At 32.7% G+C, this 22,659-nt stretch overlaps 1 pseudogene; it reads left to right on the top strand.

Moving 5' to 3' along the window:
- Positions 1 to 1,968: 1,968 nt before the first annotated feature.
- LOC149565190 (protein CTR9 homolog) lies at positions 1,969 to 22,210 on the top strand (annotated as a pseudogene).
- The last annotated feature ends 449 nt before the right edge of the window (positions 22,211 to 22,659 follow it).

The raw sequence follows: 22,659 nt of genomic DNA, 5'->3' as shown, positions 1-22,659 counted from the left end.
TACCTACGGTGAGATTGGGTTCTTAAATATAGTCTCACAAACAAAGGAGACATGGCAGATAATGATCATGGCGACCCTGCTAGAAACAAGAGATGAACTTTCAAAACAATTTTTTTAATGTTAAAAGACATTAGATCTTAGAGAACTATTTTGAACTTAAATTTTTTAATAAATGGCTTAATAACATTTTGATTGGTTATTTTAGAGATCAACCAGAGCTTTCCAGGAGGACTAAGAGAGCTAGTTCATGTCATACTATACTGCAGATAGTGAAGAGCATATTATTCCTTGTATGGCATAAGAAGTTATGATATTCTTGATTTCAATAGAGTTCACCTATTAGAACATTAGGCTTAAACTTTCTACTACCACTTTACATTACAATCCAACTCTTTCATGAGAACTAAGTTAAAGATGCATCTATTTTATAATCCTCCTCCTTCTGTATGAGAACTAGGTCAAAGACGTTGCATCTATTTCAATGAACAAATCTCTCACTAAAATTATGGTTGCACAATTTAACTTTTGGTACAGGCTATCCTTCAAGAATCCTTGACTTTACCAGCCATCATGGGCTTTCAAAGGGATTTCCCCCATGTAATAATAATAATATACATAATACAATGTAGTTCAATTCAAAGCAATTAATGAGAGGAAGTAATTTTACCAGTTAGCAAATTCTGTAGTTCAAACCTACCATTACTACACTCCCTCTCCCTCTCCCTCTCCAGACATCTTTGCAATTACCATAACCGATTGTAGTAGAGAACAAGATTATAATATAGTAAAAATATAAATGTATTAGAGTATTATTACTTCCAGCCTAACAACAGTACAACAAATATATGCATAAACTATGATTGACATGAGAAAGCTTATACCAGTATTGATAAGCTAGAATACCTAGTAGGATCTTGCTTACCATAGAAACAAAAAGATCTGGGGTGAGTATTCTTTGGTAACTCATCCTCTAAAAGACCCCTCTAAAGGAAAGCACAAATTGGAAGTCTAAAAAAATACCTTTTTAGCCTCCTTAGAGAAAAGTATGTCATGTTGATGGTTCCATTGATCAAAGACATAGAGTGCATGCCACTCAATATCTTCTAAAAAATTGGCACTTTTCTTAGCAGTATTGATCATATTAACTACCAGAGATCGCATTCTCTTGTGTGCATCACCCATAGTGATGAGCACAAAAAACTCGCCAAGAATACTATTTACTGACTTGGGATAGCTGCTCTGAAACAACCAATCCTCATTCTGTAGAACATACAAACTAAAATTGAAATCACAAGATACAATTGTGGGCTATCCAAACACATGCGAGGCAAAAATCTTGCCAAACCTGCCAAAAGCACCACATTTTTAAAAACTCTATAACCCAAATCATCCTGGCATAGATAATCATTTATAATAAAACAGAGTGTAATGAAACAATTTGTGCAAATGAAGAAGATAAGAAGATGCTACCAAATATTAACAGTGAGTAATAAGACATTTTAGGATGACAAACTTTTAATATCTCATACTTTTCAATATGTTGATCATATAAGCTTTACTATTTGAATTCAAGAGTTGTCTCTAAAAATCTAATTTTGAAGTTTCTAACTGAATGCCCTAAGGCATTGGATAAGTTAGTAAAGCAAACCCAATTTTTCGTTCTTTTTTATGACAAACAAGAGATCTCAAAATCTTTTTCCAATATTGAGTGTATAGTTCTAATCTTTCAAAACATCTGTATGAGAAAAAATGTCTTTATGAAAGTTATAAAATGTATGAAATCATAAGTCTGGTTAATGTGTTGAATTCTGTAAAACTCTTCAACACTTTTTTTCCTCTCGCTTTCCTTTTCATAATCTCTATAAGGATCAAAGATTATAGTGCAATATGAATAATTTTTTTGATATTTATGATTAATCCAAAATGAAGTAGCCATGGAAATTGCAAAAAAAAATATCACCTGAAAGCATGGCTGAATGTGTTGCTTTCTGGTGTCACAAAACTGCCATCCAAAACCAAGTCATTAAGAGTGTCTTCAACAGCCAGCTTGTCATTATGAATGTTGGTTTTATCTCCAAGAAGGGGCTCTGTAATATAATGTAAAGATTAAAGAAAGGAAGTAAAAATAGGGGGGGGAAAACACCTTGGGTTTCAAGAACAAATCCAGAAAGAATGTTGTGAATGCACAAAGAGTTTGTCTGACCTTCTATAGTAATTGTCATGCTTTTTAATACGTACACCCCTTATTGCTTGTCACGTCCTACAAGACAACAACTTTGTTCACGGAGCAACATTTTTATTATTTTCTCAACATTCCTATTAAAATTCAATTGTATGAGGAGGGACTATCATTTCTTATTTTTGAATTTGACTATTCTTAAACTATTGAATTTGACTAAGGAAAGTGCAATTTCACACCATTTTCCATGTTGATGTTGAGATAGAGACTTGTGCAATCCAATCTCCCAAGGAATAGATAGCACCACGTATCGCCATCTTTGCCAAAATAGGATTTGTCATAAAGCGATGTTAGAATAGTTACTAAAATGGTCATAAATTATGTTGTTATAGTAAAAGAATACTTTAACTTAAGAGAAAAAAAACTATACAATATTAAAACATGATATCGTGCTTTAAAAACTAAAAAGCTACCTGTAACGAAGAACTTCATTTCAACTTGCTAATTGGTTGTCACTATTAACTATAAGCTTATCTTTAAAGTTTGAGCTTCACTTGGTTTCGAGAATAGTTAAATATTCTCTACTTAACAGGGCCAACCATGTGAAGGTGGAAGCTCATTTGGCCCCTCCCCCCCCCCAACATCACTCTAAATTCCCCATTAACATTTAATAACATTCAATTCATCTAGTTTTGAAATAGAACATTCAATCATTATAATCACATGATAACATTCATTAACACATCAAATTCATAAACACACAACATTCATGAATAATTCATTAACATGCAACATTCAAGAGTAAGTCATTCATAAATAATTCATTAACACAATATTCAGTAACACCCAACATTAATGAATAATATTCATTAACACAATATTCATTAACAATATTACAGAGTAAGTCATTCATGAATAATCATATCTTTTTTTCTTTCTTGTCGTTTCTTTTTTTCATAAAATCTCTAAGAGGAATATCAATGTCCTTGTCATCCCCATTAACATTTAATAACATTCAATTCATCCATTTTTGAAATATAACATTCAATCATTATAATCACATGATAACATGCATTAACACATAAAATTCATAAACACACAACAGTCACGAATAATTCATTAACACGCAACATTCAAGAGTAAGTCATTCATGAATAATCGTGTCTTTTTTACTTTCTTGTCGTTTCTTTTTTTCATATAATTTCTAAGAGGAATATCAATGTCCTTGTCAAGATCCCCCTCCTCTACTGGTTCTAACACATGTCTCCTCCTCATCCGTTCAGAAACATCATGAGGCTGCTGCACCAAAGGGGGGTCCGCTGCAATAACAAGTACTTCATGAGGTTAAATTCACACCATTTTATATTAGTGAATTACGAGTTTTTATTTAAGTAAAAGAACTATAAATCAAAAAATTAATTTAAAAGAACAAAACATAGATTTTCTTTACCTGAATGTGCCACATGATCTACCTGTTGATCAGTTTGAACATCCTCTGGCACTCATTCAGCACGACATGATTCTATATCCTCAACACAAAAAGATTACACCAAGTTCAATTAAAGATGTTAAATTGTATTAATAATTACATAATTAGTTTTAAATAACAAATGAGCACCTCCATTGATAGTACGATGCACATCAGGGGCTTCATGATGCTGCGTATGATCTGTGTCAAGATTAACAGGCTGCATTGCAATGTCATGCACATTATTATCAAATAAATCGTTGCTCAAGTATTCAATTTCTAATATATTTTTTGGCATATTTACCTGTGCACATGATGTAGGAGACTGCTCAGTTGGGGCAATGGAAGCTTGTCGTAGGCATTTAGCCACTGCTGCATAGCCTTGCTTGAAGGCAATTTTTTTGTGTTCTTCTGTGGCCTCCAAATTAAAATCAGCGCCCTGCATTTTTTTATTAATTAACAAAATTATTTACATTTTATAAATAATTTTTCTTTTCAATTCATTTATTGCTACTTACAACGCGTGCTTTGATTTTTGAATATCCCCCAGAACCAAGTCTGTGCTGCCCAACCTTTTCCAGCATCGCGTTTGTTGCCTTTGATGTGTCCTGCAACCTATGAAAAGTTTGAAATATGTTAGATGATATAGATATAAAGATCAGTACTAAATAGTGGATTATTATATATTGGTATGAAGTTTTTAGCATAAAGTGGCATGTTCCACAAAAAATATTAAAAAGGGGAAGAAAGTATAGCATCATACCTTTAATTGACATGTGTAATCATGCTATTTATCCATGGAGTTCATGCTATTTATCATACTGGAGTCTAGAAATGTTTTGCTTTGCATCGCCATTTATTGAAATTGTCTAAGTTTTAATGCATTTATTTTTTGTACTTTTGAAGGTATTCTCATTTGGTTACTAATGTTGTATATTGTGATGCAGATTGCAATTGAGACTGCATCTTTCTCCAAATATGTTGGCTTTACAGGTGTCCGTCTTGGATGGATAGTTGTTCCTGATGAGCTTCGATTCTCTGATGGATTCCTTGTTGTAAATGATTTCAATCGTATCATGTGTACTTGTTTCAATGGTGCATCTAATATTGCACAAGCTAGTGAATTAGCTTGCCTTTCTCCAAAAGGATTAAAGGTAAGAAGTGCTCTTCAAAATGGTTGTTTTGACATATATGTAATATCTGAGTTTCTATTGTGTCATATTTAATCATTTTCAAGTTATGTTTTTTGATAAGAGACATTGATAAGGTAGCAAAAGGAAAATAAAGCACTCATTGATAATTTACCTTATCTATTCTTTATCAATGATTAATTAACTTACCTTATTTATATGAATCATACTTGTTCTTGCTGATATGAAAAGAAAAAACAATATGTCAAAAAAGAGTCATTGATAAGGTAGTTGTTGTCAAATTTTCCTTGACCTTTCCTCTGTTGGATTGAGATTGCCTATTATAAGAAAGCATGGTTTTGGTCACAGAGCTCTGCAAAGCTGTAGGGAAGTTTATTTGAGACTAAAATAATGATTGTTCACTTTAACTTGCATTAGTGCTAAAATATTTCATATGATGATTATTAATGTGGGATGCTCAATTTTGTTGCAGGCCATGCATGGAGTTGTTGAATTTTATAAAGAGAATACTAGAATCATTGTGGAAACATTTACTTCACTTGGGTTTGATGTCTTTGGAGGAAAAAATGCGTCATATTTATGGGTTCGATTTCCTAGTCAAAATTCATGGGATATTTTTACTATGATCCTTGAGAAAGCACATATAGTTACAACTCCAGGAAGTGGGTTTGGACCCGCAGGTGAAGGTTTTATAAGGGTGAGTGCCTTTGGTAATAGAGAGAACATATTAGAAGCTTCATTTGTCAATATATCTTCATTTGTCAATATATCTTATGTAGGATTTATGCCCAGATTGAGATTGAGATTTATAAGCAATTGTGTCAGCATATGAATTACATACCTTTCATATTTACAATAACAAAATTTAAATAACAAAATTGAGGATTATGCATGGTAGTATGTTGGAGAAATAACTCCTATTTTAGGGATTTTGATAAAACAGCATAGCGAGAAATATTGAATTCAAAAGGATGAGAATGTGAAGGAACAAGAGGTGCAGGTGAAGGTTCAAATCACATGAAAAGTCATTTGTACACACTATGAATTTTGTTGTACATTATGTTGTATTTTAAGAGTGCTCCCCCAAGGTAGATGTGTTAGGCTTGGTACTTTGTCTCTTTACTTCACTGATGTATGTGTTTGAATTAGTCTACACACAAATAATTAACATGTTACCAAAGATGATACACCTTTTGTGAGCTTGTAAGGAGCTAAGGAATGGAAGAGAAAGATTGGAAGTAGGGTGATATCAGGAAAAATCTCTTGATGAGTTTCCATCTTTAGAGTTTCCATAGGAGAAAAAGCAGGGATTCCCTAAAAAGGATAATCTATTGGTTGGGTATAGACACATAATCCATGTGATCAAAGCTTCAGTAGCAATGAAAAATACTAAAAAAGAAGAATGGATTTTAGATATGGTGGAAACACTCAGCTTTAAATTCTTTAGGATTCTCAAACTACATTGTTATCTGAAGATAGAGATTAGATTTTGTGATCCTTCACACTTAAATCTGATGTATAGTGTATATGCACTTCTTTTTTGATATGCAACAAAGCACAAAATGGAATTGATGACAGTATAAAATAACAATCACTAACGACAACATTATATACTGTTATCATAGTTAATAGAATACTACAGAATATGGGATTTGATATCTTCAATGATGGATTTCATTAGGATTTACATGCAGATTAAGTGCAGATTTGATGCACACATGACCCAAAAGAAAACAGGGGATAGGAAACTCAAGATAGCGAGCAATTATTGTAAAAGAAAGGGAAAGTCAACAAGTATAGTGGTCAAGGTGTTGCCTATTTTCATGACTCAAAATCTAACATGGTACATCATATCACAAGATTTAGTTGTCATAACTTTGAGTAGGAATTTCTTAGTTGAATTCGAGTTTGAGTTCAGCGTAGATAAAATTTGAGAAAAGAACCCATAGGAGACATAGGCTCTAAAATTTGTCACTAAATATGAATAAAGGGCTTCATTTTGTCAATATATCTGATGTAGGATTTATGCCTAGATTGAGATTGATATTTATAAGCAATTATGTCAGCATATGAATTACATACCTTTCATCAATAGATAGATTAAATTGAGCTAGTTGAAATTGTTGATACTGAAGTTGAACCCTAAATTTTCTCATTAATGTACTAGTAGTTAATACTATTGCATACCTTTTTGGATTTGTTGGTGTACTTTCTTTTGGACGTTTCCCTTTCTCCTTTGCATCCAAAATGAACTCATTCCAGTCCCTCACTAAAACAAAGGGAGGATGCTCGTACTTCGGGTTTAGGATGAGGCTCTTTCTATATGTGTCCCTCACAACCTTAAGATGTCTAGCAGCTTTTTGTAACAATTTCTTACGATCCAAAATATTACTACCAAACTCAGGCTCTATATCTTTGATGAGCTCATCTTTTAATTTTTGAGATTGGTAATTCCACCTTTTAATTAAAACACAAAATTGTTAGATATAGCTAGTATAAGAAAAGACCCGAATGAAAGGAAAATTTTTGCACCAATTAATGATATGAAAAAAAATAGTGGGATAAAATTAGTTGAGTTATGATGTACAACAACCTAGTACGTATGGTGGGCCCGAATCTTCCCAGTGTGAGGTCATAAAGCCTCCTATAAAATGTATCGTTTCTTGCAAAAAATGTCATGGGATAATTAATAGTAAAAACCATTAAAATGAATCATATGAAAGAAGACTCCCACTTTTGGTTCTCTATAGAAAAATTGGTTAGTATCTTCTACTGAAAGCATGAAATTGCAATGTACCAAATTACTAAACTAGAGAATTACTGGTATAGACAAAAGGTCATTGATAATTCAGATGATCCTACCAAACCCCTAATAAAAAGGAATTCCAGAATAATTAAACAACTTGCACAATATGACACACTAAAGAAGGTCATGAGGCATCACTCCACATCAAAAGCCCTTGCATTCACCACTTCCTATCATGTTTACATCTTGCAAGAAAATCCTTATTACAATATAAAAAATAATTATTTAAAGTACCTGGAATCTTAGGACATTTCAAAGGCATTAATTCATTATCGTCAATCAACAATGATGTCTCCATAGATCTCGTGCTAGAAACGCGGGTAGCTCCAAGAAATGATGATGAATTATCACCAATAAATGCACTATGATCCGTATTTGGCGGCGTACCAGACGGTGCATCTCGTACCACAAAAAAACCAATACACTATGTGATGCATCCCAAGATTAAAGTACATATTATCAACTCATAATTAACACAAAACCAAATATAGAAAAATGAGGATTTACCAGCTAGATGTCCCCTTGTTGCTGACATTGCAGTCGGTAATCTCGTACGGGCATCTGTCAACCTCGTAGGAGTCTCCTACACTAGATGACTTGAACAATACATTGTTAGCAAAGACATTCTAAAATAATAAAAGTAAGAGTTAAGAAGTTTTGAATGTTCAAAATAAAAAATTCCTTCTAACTTGTCAACTAAAATATTATTTTACCAGTGGCAGCCGGAGCTCTGCTACTACCGGCCTCACCGCGTTGTCCTTGAGTAGGTTGTGGATCAATTGCCAAAAATTCTTGTATAACAAGAATTTAGTAGTTAAAGTTTCTTACAACTCTTTAAAAAAATTGCATCAATAAAGTATTTTTGCATTCACAACATAAAAGATTATAAAATATAAATCTTTATTGAACTTTTGTTATAACTAAATATTCATTGGAGCTTACTTCATAACGCTGAGCTTGCGCTTTCAAATCTAATAGCTTCTTCATCATCTCCCTGGGTTCCATATTTGCCTCATCCAAAATTTTCATTGCTTCTATATTAATTTTTCTAATTTTTTTCTTCAACATTTTTATGAAATTAGGAGTATCAGCAATATCCTCATCAGAATGCATAGCTAGTGGCTCGGTGCTTATTGCTGCTACTTTACCCTTATCTTAAACATCAAATTGTGAGAGGAATATCAGTAAAACTATCATAAAAACTCAAAAATTGTAAATAAAATAACGTAATAATATAACATTTTTCAACTATCTAATTTGTACAATTTCAAAAAGGTTTACCCTCGCTGAAGAAGGGGTGGGAGTAGCATCTTGGTGACCTCTATCATTTGTCGGATCCATATCGGCATGTCACAAAGATTAAACATAAAAAATTTAGCTAACTGAAAGCAATAGACAACAAAAAAAAAACTTATTAACAAAATGGTAAATAGTACTTACAGCCCTCATGATAGTAACTTTATTTGTATCTATGTGATTTAAATGGTAATTAATTAGCAGTTCTTCCCCTGCACTTATTGATTTTATTGCACAAACAAAAACTTCATTCCCCTCACGCGCCTCAAATATGCAATTGGGTTGCTTACTAGTTGAAGAAGGTTGCGTACTATTTATAAAACCTGCAATATTACCTATTGCTTTTGGTCTCCCATTAATGTACATAGAAAATCTTTTACTTTGATCATTTTCTTTCCGTTGTATATAATTAGCTGAAACCCCATACTTATGCATACTTTTTTTATATTGAACAATCCGCATCCAATCATTGTAATTGTAACATGGACCGAGATACTTGAAAATTTTGAAAACTTTTTTGTAACATACCTTTATCCCATCCATGGAAAATAGGCCCAAACCATGTAATGAGGATGGAGCAATGCGATATATCCTCTCATTAACACAAAAATCTGTGTTAATTGGAGGTAGCTCATTGGGTATCCATTCTTTCTCAATGTGTGAGTACCGAAAGGGCACCTTGATGTTGCCTTTGGTCTCATCATCATAAGAACATGACCCCCCATTAGCAAGGAAAAATTGCATGCATTTATCAAAAAAAATTCTATTCTTTTGACCTCTAGTTGATCTCCCTCTTTTAGCCTTACTACATGTAGAGCTTTCATCTACCATTTCCTCATTTCCCTCATTCGATGTAGATAGATCTGACAAGTACCTATTTGGTGGGTCCTGCAATCCATCAAATGGAAAGTGAAAGTGACATTTATAAAATGTAGTAAGTTGAAAGTGATTATACAATTATATTTCTATACGGACCTTCTTTATCTATATATACATTATATTATTATATAATATGTCTATTTATAACATACGTGCTCAATGATAAACAAGAAGAATATAAGAAAATTATGTCTGTTTATTGACTTATACCTGCTGATCCATGTCACTGTGCACAATCCAAGCCAAACGAGTCAAATATCCTGTAGTCAATTGACTGTTTGCAAAAAGGGTGACAATCAAACACAATATAAACATTGGTAATTATAAATAACATATGTTGTAATCATTAGAAATGAACACAATAAATATGTAATCAAATTTCTTGAATATGTTAATCATTTACCTTAAGTTAGCTAAAAATTACATGATACACGTTTGCTACAAATAACTTAGAAGACAACATGAACAATAGGCAACATCGCAAACATGAACAAATTTCCCTTATATATGGAATGCAAGATTGTCAACAGAAGGGGTGATGATGTACCTGTAGTCAATTGACTATTTGCAAAAAGGGTCATAATCAAACACAACATAAACATTGGTAACTATAAATAACATATGTTGTAATCATTAGAAATGAACACAATAAATATGTAATCAAATTTCTTGCATATGTTAATCATTTATCTTAAGTTCGCTAAAAATTACATAATAAAACTATGCTACAAATAACTTAGAAGACGACATGAACAATATGCAACATTGTAAACATGAACAAATTTACCTTATATATGGAATGCAAGATCGTCAACAAAAGGGGTGACGGAGTTTGTAGTCATTGATTATCTTCATCATCATCATCATCATCATCATCATCGCCATCATCATCATCATCATCGCCATCATCATCGTCATCATCACCATCATCATCGCCATCATCACCATCGCCATCATCATCATCATCATCATAATCATCATAATCATCACCATCATCATTGCCATCATCACCATCATCATCACCATCATCACCATCGCCATCATCATCATCATCACCATCATCATCATCATCATCACCATCACCATCATCATCATCACCATCATCTTGATCTTCATCATCTACTTCTTGATCATCTTCAATATCTTCTTCTTCCATAACATTATACTTTATCGGCCTTCCTCTTTGATCATGTCTAACAACAAATGACCAACCCTGTTTATTTGGAACCTCTGAGTAAAACACTTGCTCACATTGGCTTGGAAGAACATAGGGCTCATCTCCAACTGGCTCAAATGACCTTGTATTGATCATTGTAAATCCATTATCATGTTGAATAACTGTTCTATCTGGATCATTTTGATTTAGTCGTAACCTGTACCATTTGACAATGAATAGAACTACTTTGAAGGTATTAAATTCACACTCAATTATATCATCCAAGATTCCATAGTATTGATTTTGAGATTGTTGAGGATGTATGTCGTTTCTAGATGATATATTGGTGACCTCGAAAATTGCAGTTATCCCAGAATCACAAGTTTTCTTTGTGTCATCCAACCTTTTTATGCAAAATTTGTGGCCATGATAGTACATAGCTTTGTGGTGCTTGACCTGCAATTTTTGAAGTGTGTGTAAATTATTTGCATCGTGAGTTGATACGAAACACATGTCGAGTTATGATCATTAATAAATTTCTACATACCTCTCCACCTCTTAAACCCTTTACTAGATCAACTACCATCGACATAACATTGGAATCTCCATTACGATGAGCTTCTATAACCAATGAAGCAACACCTTCCCATGTTAATGAGAAACCATTTTGTTGACATCGTTCAATCCATTCCATCATCCAATCAAGATTGTTTGCAATATACAAAAGTATTGCATCCCACTTTCGACCACCTGTTTCAAAAAAATACACCAATTAAAAATAACTTATATTGAAGATTTATATGAATTAATTAACTAAAATAACATCTTAGATTTACCTCTCACTTTCCTTGATCTACCTTTGCCCATCAAGTACTCCCCTTCAAATTTGTTAATTGAGTTGGGATCCCAAATACGATCTACATGGATGTTTGTTGCAAACTTAGGAAGATATTTCGTAATGTACACCATGGTTTGGTATACCATAGAAGCCTTGGGATGTGCTCTCTGTCAAACCAAGCCTTTCAAAAATTTCAAGTGCCTCTCAACCATCCACATTGACCTGGTTGGTACAGGTCCACACAATTCAATCTCCTCAACTTGATGTATGAGGTAGTGTTCTTGTGAATTGAAAAAACTTGGAGGTAGACACTTTTTCATTTCACACATCAAAAGAACAATTTTTCCCTTCCAATATTTTATATCTTCTTTATTGATCTCTTTAGATGACAACCACCTCACGTATTTTCCAAGATCATATATAACCTATTTGACATTGTTGGCAAAGTGGTGTGGGAGAGATAGAGGTAGAACGTACTGCAATATTTGTAAAATGATCTTGTCAATATTTTATAAAAGAATGCAATTGAAACTACATGAAGTATATAAATATATAGTGAATAAAAAATAACATGAATTACCTTAATAAATGTATGCCAATCGTGTGTTTTCAACCCTAGCCCAAATTCACTTTTATTTGATATGACATTGTTTATGTTCGCAGCAAACCCTGTGGGAAATCATATTTTTTTTATGACTTCTTTTATAGCATTGCTCTACTGCTCTGACAATAACCAACTAAGGGCACTTGTATCAATCTAGTCTCCATTGTTATTTGGTCAAATACCATTTTTCATTGCATGGTTGGATTCTTGAATGCAACTACAAGTTTTGACAATTTGATCTTTGTCACGCCTTCCATCCAAGATTTTCCATAATATCTCTGCTACATTCTTTCCAATATGCATAGGATCAAACAAATGCACAATTGGGAGTTGCTCGTAGTACGAAAACCTAGTAAATTGCATAGGATAAATTTTTAGTCCTTTTGGAAGTTGGACATTGTTGTCTTGATGACCTTCACAACCATCAATCACATCATCAGTAAACAAAACACAATATCGAAATATAAATTTGAAACAAAAAGCATAAAATGGAATGACATTACCTCGACGATTTATTTTATTGTATGCCAATTTCCATAGGCAAGGTTTCATTCTTTGTGGCTTTGACGTAGTCTCTTCTAGACCATTGAAAGATGTTTTTCGATAATTCGGTACTTATGATTTCTGTGCAAAAAGTTTCTATTCTCATCAAACACTTACTTTCTTAAACTTTTTGAATGATGAGATTTCATCTTTGGACCACAAACTGGACATTCAAATTTACCCTTTGTCTGAAGACCTACAAGATCATGTATAATTTGATTAAATGTGTTAACTTTGACATACCAAAAAAGAGGTGTCAAGAAGAGAACATACCACAAAAATGTGTTAGCCCAAGGGCATCGTGTATTGTCCATACAAGCATTGCATGAAATTGAAATTGTCTTTGTCCAATTGGTCTACAAATTTCATACATAGTAACCCCATTCCATAACACCACCAACTCGTCGATAAGGGGTTCAATATATACATTGATATCTTTGACTTGGTACTTACCTAGTTGAATGAGAAAAAAAATTACATAATTATTTGACCATTTGATGGATTAGTAATAATAAATTAATTTAGATGACCACTAAATCAAAAAATACCTAGAACAATCAATGTCAACATTATGTGCTCTCTCTTTATGGACAACCAAGGAGGTATGTTATTGCTGATAACAAAAATAGGTCACACTAAGTAACTAGATCTCATCTCTCCATAAGGATTGACACCATCTGCTGCCAATGAAAGCTTGAGATTACGAGGTTCTTCTTTAAAGTGTGGCCATTTTTCCTCTATTTCCTTAAATGCCAAAACCATCTACAAGCATTCGCATAATGTCATCTTGACTTCTATTGCATGCATGCTAATTCATAAATTGTGCCAAGCTATTGCACTTGAATAATCGTTGCAGACGTCGAATAATGGGAATATGCCGAAGAACCTTGCAAGGCACCTTTTTTGTTAATCGGTCTGATTGATATCTACTGATATGACAAGTAGGGCATTGTGTTGCAAATTCATGCTGTTTATGATATATAATATGATCATTTGGACATGCATCTATTGTTTGATACTCCATTCCAATATCTTTCATAATGGCAGATAATTCTCGATATGAGTGAGGTAGAATGTTTGATGGTGGTAACAAACACTCACCTATCAACCTATGACCAAAAATATAATTTCTTAATTTAAAGAATATTAATTGCTACATGAACCCAATGTTAATTGTAAGGGAACTACGAGTAAAATAATGAAAGAAGATAGCATACCTTAACATACGTGTCATTGCTACATTGGATAAACCATTCGTAAGATTCAAGTTCACCAATAGCAATATAGCGGCAAGAAGAGTTGTTTTGGAGCCTTCATATAGGAACTGGTGTGCCTTCTCAAGTAAAGGTACATCAAACTCTGCATCATCATCACCATCATCATCATCATCATTATCATCTTGATCATCGTGATCATTTTGATCATCCTGATCTTCTTCCATGGTATCATTACCTTCTATTCAATATTCACACCTCCATGTTCCCTCATTTGGAAATTTGCATTCTCTGAATTGCCATGGTCCATAACATGAAACTCAGGGATGTTGACCTATATGAAAATGATGACCTTATATTAACCATGACCATGATGTCATCATCAAATCATGTCTTATGTAATTTATAAACTATTAAAATACATACCAATGGGCGATACTCATTTCCCCCTTCAATGTGACCATGTTGCCTACAATGTTGCTCAGCTGTTGTGATTAGATATCTTCGAGTCTTTAAGCCCTTACACATTTTGCAAGGATAATAACATTTCCCATCACCTTTTCTTTTTAAGTTAGACCATAGTCTAGCAATTGTCTCCCTATTTTTTTGTGCGTTGATATCATCAGACATGGTCTTTCTTGAATGGAATGACTCGTTGGTAGAAGAAGGATGATTTGTTTGCAACTTGCAAATGGAGTAGTAAGAGGAAGACACATATAAAAAGGAGTTAGGTCTCTAAACCAAGTAGGAGTTAGGACATGCTAGATTAGGGTCAGCCCAAGATATTTTGGAATCTTGAAGAACCTGGTAAAGGGTATTTGGAAAGGTGAAAATAAACAAGTATTTTTATAGCTACAAAGGAGGAATCGAGAGCATTATAAATAATGAAGAAGAAACTTAAATCCATACAACTTCACCTCTATTTACAATTTGAATTTTTTGCAAGTGAAATATGACAATATACAAAATTTCCAATCACATTTTCACTTTAAAAAGAACACCAAATATACCTTTGCTACAATATCTTCTTCAAATTCTTCGCTATCAGATTCTTCATAACTACAAGCTCCTATGCAGAAAAAAGATGAGATGTACTAAGTAATTTTTGATGGGAAATATTTAAACAAATCAACTATCAAAAAAACAATTTATGAAATTTAGTTGCTTTATTATGTACTGAAGACTTGGCAAGATGTTCCCAAGTCTATCTATAGAATGCCTATCTGCATGGTTGTTTGCAAATAGTCTAGTATGGTGCCGCTTTTGAACAACAAAAAATGTCACTAGGGCTGGTAATTTGGCTCAAGAGATGCACAAGCCTGTTGACAGCATAGAACTTTTAGTTCATCATATAGCATTCAGTTGTCTTCTTTAACAAAATCCAAAGAGAATACAAACAAACTAATGAGCCGTGTCTATCTCAATTGAATAGCAAGTACTATAGTGAGTATTAGGAAGCTAACCTTGCGAATAGAATCCAATTCATAAAGTATTAGGAAAGTGACCTTGCTAATTAGTTTAACATAGATTGGTGAACAAAAAATTCATAATAAAAATCTGATTTTTTTACACACTTGTTCAAACCATATAATGAAACGACAAAAAATGAATTGTATACAAAGACCATATTGTAGGCTATCCAAGTTGAAAGTGAATAGATGACCTTTATGGGGTGTTGTACCAAGTGGAGCAAGTATGTGAGAGCTTGAAGATGAAGGGCTCCTATTTTGGGGCCAATATTTGGTGGTTTCGAGGTGCCTAGGGAGAACCTTTGATGCTAAGTCTTAGTTATGTAGACTTTGGCGAATCTGGTGAGCTTTCTATGAGTTTGTACTTGTTGTATCAGCAACCACTATGCCCTATTCTAGACCTTCAATATTCTGATTGACATCAATTATAAGTGTGCGTCCAGATGTTAGCTACAATTGATTGGGGTGGCTTTTAGTGTGTATCAGTCTAATTTGACATGTTTGATGGTAGTATCAACATGTTATCAGCATCTTACATTATTTAGAAGAGGTGTAGTTCAGTGGGTAAATGTTCAGTCATTATGGGAATGGTATTCTATGCTTTATGTTAGGTTAATTTGTGTTGTTGCAGCAGTCTAATTTTATAATCTGAATGTTGTATCAGTTTGCTTTGATAATGTTCTTGTTATTTTTCTATATTGTAATGCATCTCACTATAATGTCCCCCTTTTTGACATGACATTCAATAATAAAAATAAAAAGTAAAAATAAAAAAAATAAAAATAACATGTAATATAATTATAATTTAATTAAGTTTAGTGAATGATCAAAATGAATGCAATAAAGAGTTATGAGTATTGAAGGATTAAGATATAAAGGAGAGACCATTCTATGAGAAGAGAACATGAAGGAAGCAAATAATCATTTGGAAATAAATTATTATTCCATGAGGCAACAATGAAGGGTGGTGACTCAATTCCTTTTGAAGGGTGGCAATTATTTTATAAATAAAATATAAAGGGAAGATCAATAGAAATTCACCATCAAATGTCATTTCATTCAACTAGATACAAAATCAGAAATCCATTCAAGAATCAATTTATGAAATCATTACACACCAATATATCAAATCAACATTCATTCAATCATCACTATCAACATTTGTTAAATCATCAATCCTGAATCCATCAAAGTAAACCAATCAATTGTCCACCTATCATCAATTGGGAATCAAATATCAAAATAACCAAACAATCGAACCAACAAGCAAACAATCAGTCACTTATACAGGAAAATATCAACTATTCGAGTATCAACCATGCTAGCATCCAATCATTTAAATATTTATAATTAAAACATCAATTGGTTAAGCATCCACCCATCAATCCTTCAAGAAATGATAATAAAGAGAAATCAAACAATTGACAATGATCTATCAAATACATCAAGATATCGATTTTCAATTCTAGTTAGTACTTGCAAACTGGATAGGTTCTGGGCCCATAGGGTAGGCTAAGGATTTGAGGCAATATTTATGATACATATTCCACAACAATTAGCATAATTGGTATAAATACTAGGTCATTACTGCAAAGCGTAAAAACTGGTTGATTAGGACATTTAGCAATTCCTGATTTGGGTACTCCATTTCAATTTGTTTAAATTGTTTTGTCCAATGTAGGTTGATGTTTTTTAGTTTCAACGTTGAAACCCAAAGTGTCATATTTGGTAGGCATGTTTTTTCTTATAGCCTTAAATTCATTGACTATGATTTTAAGAAAAATCTATGGCGAGACTTATTTTTCAGATGCATGATGAGAAACGATTTCCACATTGAAAAGTTTTATGAGAATTCCTAGTTTCAACAGCTATGTCTTTTCTAGGGCTTATAGCATCTCTTCTTTTGAGCTTATGCAAGTGAAAAAGTATGAGAAGGGTAGACTTTAGCAATGGCTATTGCTTTTGTTATTATTCCATTGTTTATTATTTTTCTTATCTCATATCTATGTTTATTTTACATTTTTTCATTTCCACATAAATTGTGGCCTGAGGGGCCACACCTTTTTATATTTGATTTAAGAAAAAAGATCACACATAAGGGTGCATCTATAGCTAACTACTTAACATCTAGAATCATATTAACAAAAAGGTTCATATTCATTCTCAAACATATTAAATTGTACATCAGCATAGCCACCAGGGCTAGCCTCCAAGAGCAATCTAGAAAATTTCCACTATTCAAAAGGGTGACAAGAATCATAGTCCATCTTGCAAAAATCATTTTCCAAACCAATACATAGGCTTTCTCAAGAGTATAGAGAATAGCCCAAGATTCCATCTAATTTTTAGAATGAGTGAAAAGAAAAACTAAATAGGGCTTAAAGTTCCACTACTAGTACCACCCATTCCTATTGGACATGGATTACTCCTTGAAAACCCATCTATATTGATTTTGAGGAAATCATTTGGGAGGGGAGACTCTAACCTAAATGGTTCACTTTCTTGACTTGCTGAACTCTAGGACCAAACCTATTTTGTGAAGAAAGAGAAAAGCATTGATCCAAGTGATTAGCAATGTGGAGATCCAAATGAATAGTTGACTGAGATAGCTCTTGTTTCGACAGACCACCCTCTCATGAAATCTCATTCATATTATAATCTTGCATGATCTTATCATAGCAAAGGTGATTATGAAATTTTTGGCCGCTACTACATGGCATCAGTCAAGGAAAGCCAGAAGCCACAAGATTTTGTGTTGCCATACTTTGGGTTGGGACAGGTTAAATGAAATTGGGAGATCTTAAGATTTCACTCTCAAATTTTGAAAAGGTTCTGGAGGTTCACCCTGAGAACTGTGAGAGCTTTAAAGCTATAGGCCATATATATGCTCAACAAGGGCAGTGAGAGAAGGCTTTGGAAATTCTAAGAAAGGCAACTCGCATAGATCCATGTGATGCTCATTCCTTTATTAAGATGGGTGGGTTATTGATATCATCAAACCCCAGTGCAGCCTTAGATTCTCTTAACACATAAAAGTCTCTTCTAAAGAAGAGCAGAGAAGATGTACCCATTGAATTGTTAAACAACATTGGGGTTCTTCATTTTGAGCGTGATGAACTAGAGTTGGCTCAGCAAACTTTCATGGAGGCATTAGGAAATGGCGTTTGGGTTGAATTCATCAATAAATGCCCCAGTATCAATTCTAAATTTTTTCCTGTGTGTTTAAAGGATATGGAATTCTTCCATCGACTAGAAGAAGAAGGTGTTTCACTTGAGTTGCCGTGGGATAAAGTGACAACACTATTTAAATTGAGTTTCTTTTTAAATACTATTTAAATATAATTTAAAATATGAATTTATCCATGAGAAATCCAATGAATAGGTGCTCTTGCATCATAGACGGAGATGCTGATGCAAGGTATGATGTTACTGACTTCCCTCTTAGTGCCCTAGTCCACCAACTCATACATGAAACCATGGTACAAAAAAGAAAAAGTGTTGGATTTAAAAGCTCTTTCAATCGGTTATTAGGAGTATGAATGAGGTTTGCATGTCAGATTAAAATGAAGCCCTAAGATTCATTCAAAGCCCCCACACCAATATCGACATGGAGGCTTTGAGTGAAACCCCTTGGGACCTTCATTCAAAGATTTGGCTTCATTTGAAGCCCCTAAAATTTAGCTTCCCCACTTTCCATCTGATTTCTTCATTATGGAAAGTGGGAACCATTATTGTGGCCCTACCCAGGAAAAAAAATTTATCACCTAATTTTCCTTTTGTTGACTTCATGATCTTTCTATGAAGAAAATAAAATAATAACTAACATTTTCTATGTTTCAAACTTCTATGTTGACTAAAAAACATCTGCTGAAATAACTTTATTTGACAAATTCCATTAAAAATGTATAACCTTTTTCAACCTAGACTTATATTAGACATTTTATAAGTTACATTAGATTAACATGTTTAAAAGTAACTACACATATCTAAAGGTGTGCACTACATAAGTGTACAATAAAAATATATATGTATATTTCAATCTATCTTGACATATGTTCATAATCACTCGTATGAAAAGGAATGTATTCAAATATTTCAAGCTCATCTTTGTTATTTGGCTCCCCAAAAATGTGCATACAAGTAACAAAATATTATAGAAAGTCAAGTATTCAAACTATTTGCTAAATGTTACAAGAGAACGATAGATCGTTCATTGTTGAATATATAAAATATTTCATATACCACAGAATAACTATTTTATAAATGAAAACTTTCATACATGGGATGAAGCATTCTAGTTGTTTGAAAGTCCATTGGACATTGTTAGCTTGCATAAAAAAATATCACAATAGTCCTTGAATGCTTGAATGTTCTTTTTTCACCTATAAGTAGTGGTGAATATAGAAATAATGAGACATTTTATTTAATCTACTATATGGATTTGAAGCAAACAAAATTATTATAGCAACTCAATGCAAAGGAAAATTAATATATTTAATTTAAAATAATCTAAATGTGTTCATACAAAAACTATAAATGATTATCCCTATTTAATTGATCTTTATATATTCCTAGTTTTTCAGCTAATGACCAGCCAAATGAAGCCCATAAAGACAACAAGACACAATTTATACCCAAATTAACATTTTAGAATATTATGAGTGAACCACTTTTCTTTCTTTGTAGCCTATTTTATCTTGGAAATAGGATACCAAATCATGTTTTTATCCTTGATTTATAATCTTATCCTAGTTGATATTTTCTAACAAAAAATTCAATAATCTATTTAGATAACTTGTCTTTTATAGTGTTAACCATTCTCCAAAAATACCTTTTTTTTTTCTAAAAATATCTTCGAACTCAATGGAAAGCTCATGATTCAACTACCTCTTGTCTCCTATTGAGGTATTTTGGGGATGATATAATAAATAATTCATCTCATCCTACATTGGTAATACTTCTTATTTGGTGAATACATCATTTCATCAAAGAGACTCTTTGTGTGGTGAACCTTTAGTATTTTACCTATACATTAGATAGATCAGAAGCAACAACATATTTAAATAAACTAAATATCTCTAGAAACATATATGTATATATGTAATAATGTAAATCAAATCAATCTGGAATATTTTCAAGATATAAGTTAAATTCTCATGGATCATTTAGAAGTCATATGTCACAAAAATCTTCAAGTGGGTTACAATTTCTTATTTTTGAAAAATAAATCAAATATTGAATAAATTTGAACCTAAGATTTATTTAAAATAATTTTAAGATATATATTCAATAAAAAAATAAAAAAATAAAAGATAATAGAACTATATCATTGAACATAAGAGGAACAAAATTTCATCACTTGATTTTACTTTTGTTGACTTCAAAATCTTTCTGTGAAACAAATAAAAAACAAATAACATTTTCTATGTTTCAAACTTCTATATTGACTGCAAAAGATCTTCTCAAATAACTTTATTTGGTGAATTCAATTTAAAAGATTAGAACCATTTTCAACATAAACTTATACTAGATTTTCAACAATTTTCAAACTTCTATTTTGACTACAACAGATCTCTTGGAATATAGATCATCCATTGTTGAATATGTAAAATATTTCATATACCATACTATTTAATCTTGCCAGGCTGTTTGAATGGCTACATGACATTGAAAAAGCAAATCTTTTGTACAGGCTAATATTGTTCAAGTTTCCTAATTATGTGGATGCATATCTACGACTTGTAGCCATGGGCCAGGCTCAAAATGAGATCCAACTAAGCCTAGAATTGATTGGGGAGGCACTTAAGGTGGATAAAACCTTAGTAAATGCGATTACCATGCTTGGCAACCTGGAACTGAAAACAAATGACTGGCTTAAAGCAAAAGAAATAATTAAAACTGCACAAAATGTATCAGATGGTAAGGATGCTTATGCTGACATTTCTCTTGGAAACTAGAATTATTTTGCAGCTTCACGCAATGAGAAGAAGGATCCAGATGTGGAGGGAATACATCTTGATAAGGCTAGGGAATTGTATTGTAAAGTGTTGGCTCAGAGACCTAGAAATGTCTATGCTGCAAATGTAGAAATGTCTATACTGCAAATGGGGCAGGCATTGTGCTAGCCGAAAGGGGTCATTTTGATATTGCAAAGGAAATTTTCACATAGGTTCAAGAAGTTGTAGTAGGAAACATCTTTGTTCAGATGCCTTATGTGTGGGTAAATCTAGCACATGTTTACTTTGCACAAGGAAAGTTTGGGCTTGCAGTAAAAATGTATCAAAATTGTTTGAGGAAATTCTATTTTGGCACTGACACCCAAATTTTATTATATTTAGCTCGATCACATTATGAAGCAAAATAGTGGCAAGATTGTAAAAGAACATTATTAAGAGCAGTACATTTGGCACCCTCAAATTACATGTTACGCTTTGATGTTGGTGTTGCCATGCAAAAGTTTTCAACTTCAACACTTCAAAAGCAAAAACATACTACTGATGAGGTTCTTCAAGCAGTGTCTGAATTAAAAAATGTGCTCCGTGTGTTTAGCCAACTGTCAATAGTGCCAAGCCCTCATATACATGGAAGGTTTCAAGGATTAATATAGGTCACCCACGTTGCATCCCTATATGATTGCTTTCACAACCTGCCATCTCCGTGCATTTTTTCTATATGTATGCTAATTTGATTTAAGGAACTGTTAGGCTATGTAATTGTATGATTTGATCATGAGAAAAAATTTGTGGAATAATGAAATATGATACAAGAAACAAGGAATATGCACTATGTTTCAATGAATTTTTAAAAATTTCAAGGTTGATTTTGCAAGATGAGCATCATAGAACTTTACAAAATTATGAAGACAAGGCTGATTTTGTGTTGCTGAACAAGAAAGCATATTTCTAACTAAAGTATTGACATAAAAAGTTTAGTGACTATCCTAGAAAGTAACCTTGACAAAAGAGAGCATATTCTTAAAGTAGTGGCTTGGTATAAATCCATTAAAAGTGTCTATTAAAAAACACAATACAACTTAAATATGTCAGTATATGGCAG

This window comes from Cupressus sempervirens, chromosome 3, assembly GCF_028749045.1.
Source record: "Cupressus sempervirens isolate cs-2001-9-10 chromosome 3, ASM2874904v1, whole genome shotgun sequence".
Lineage (NCBI taxonomy): Eukaryota > Viridiplantae > Streptophyta > Pinopsida > Cupressales > Cupressaceae > Cupressus > Cupressus sempervirens.
Note: the sequence above shows the minus strand (reverse complement) of the source record. Positions and strands in the feature narration are given on the sequence as shown.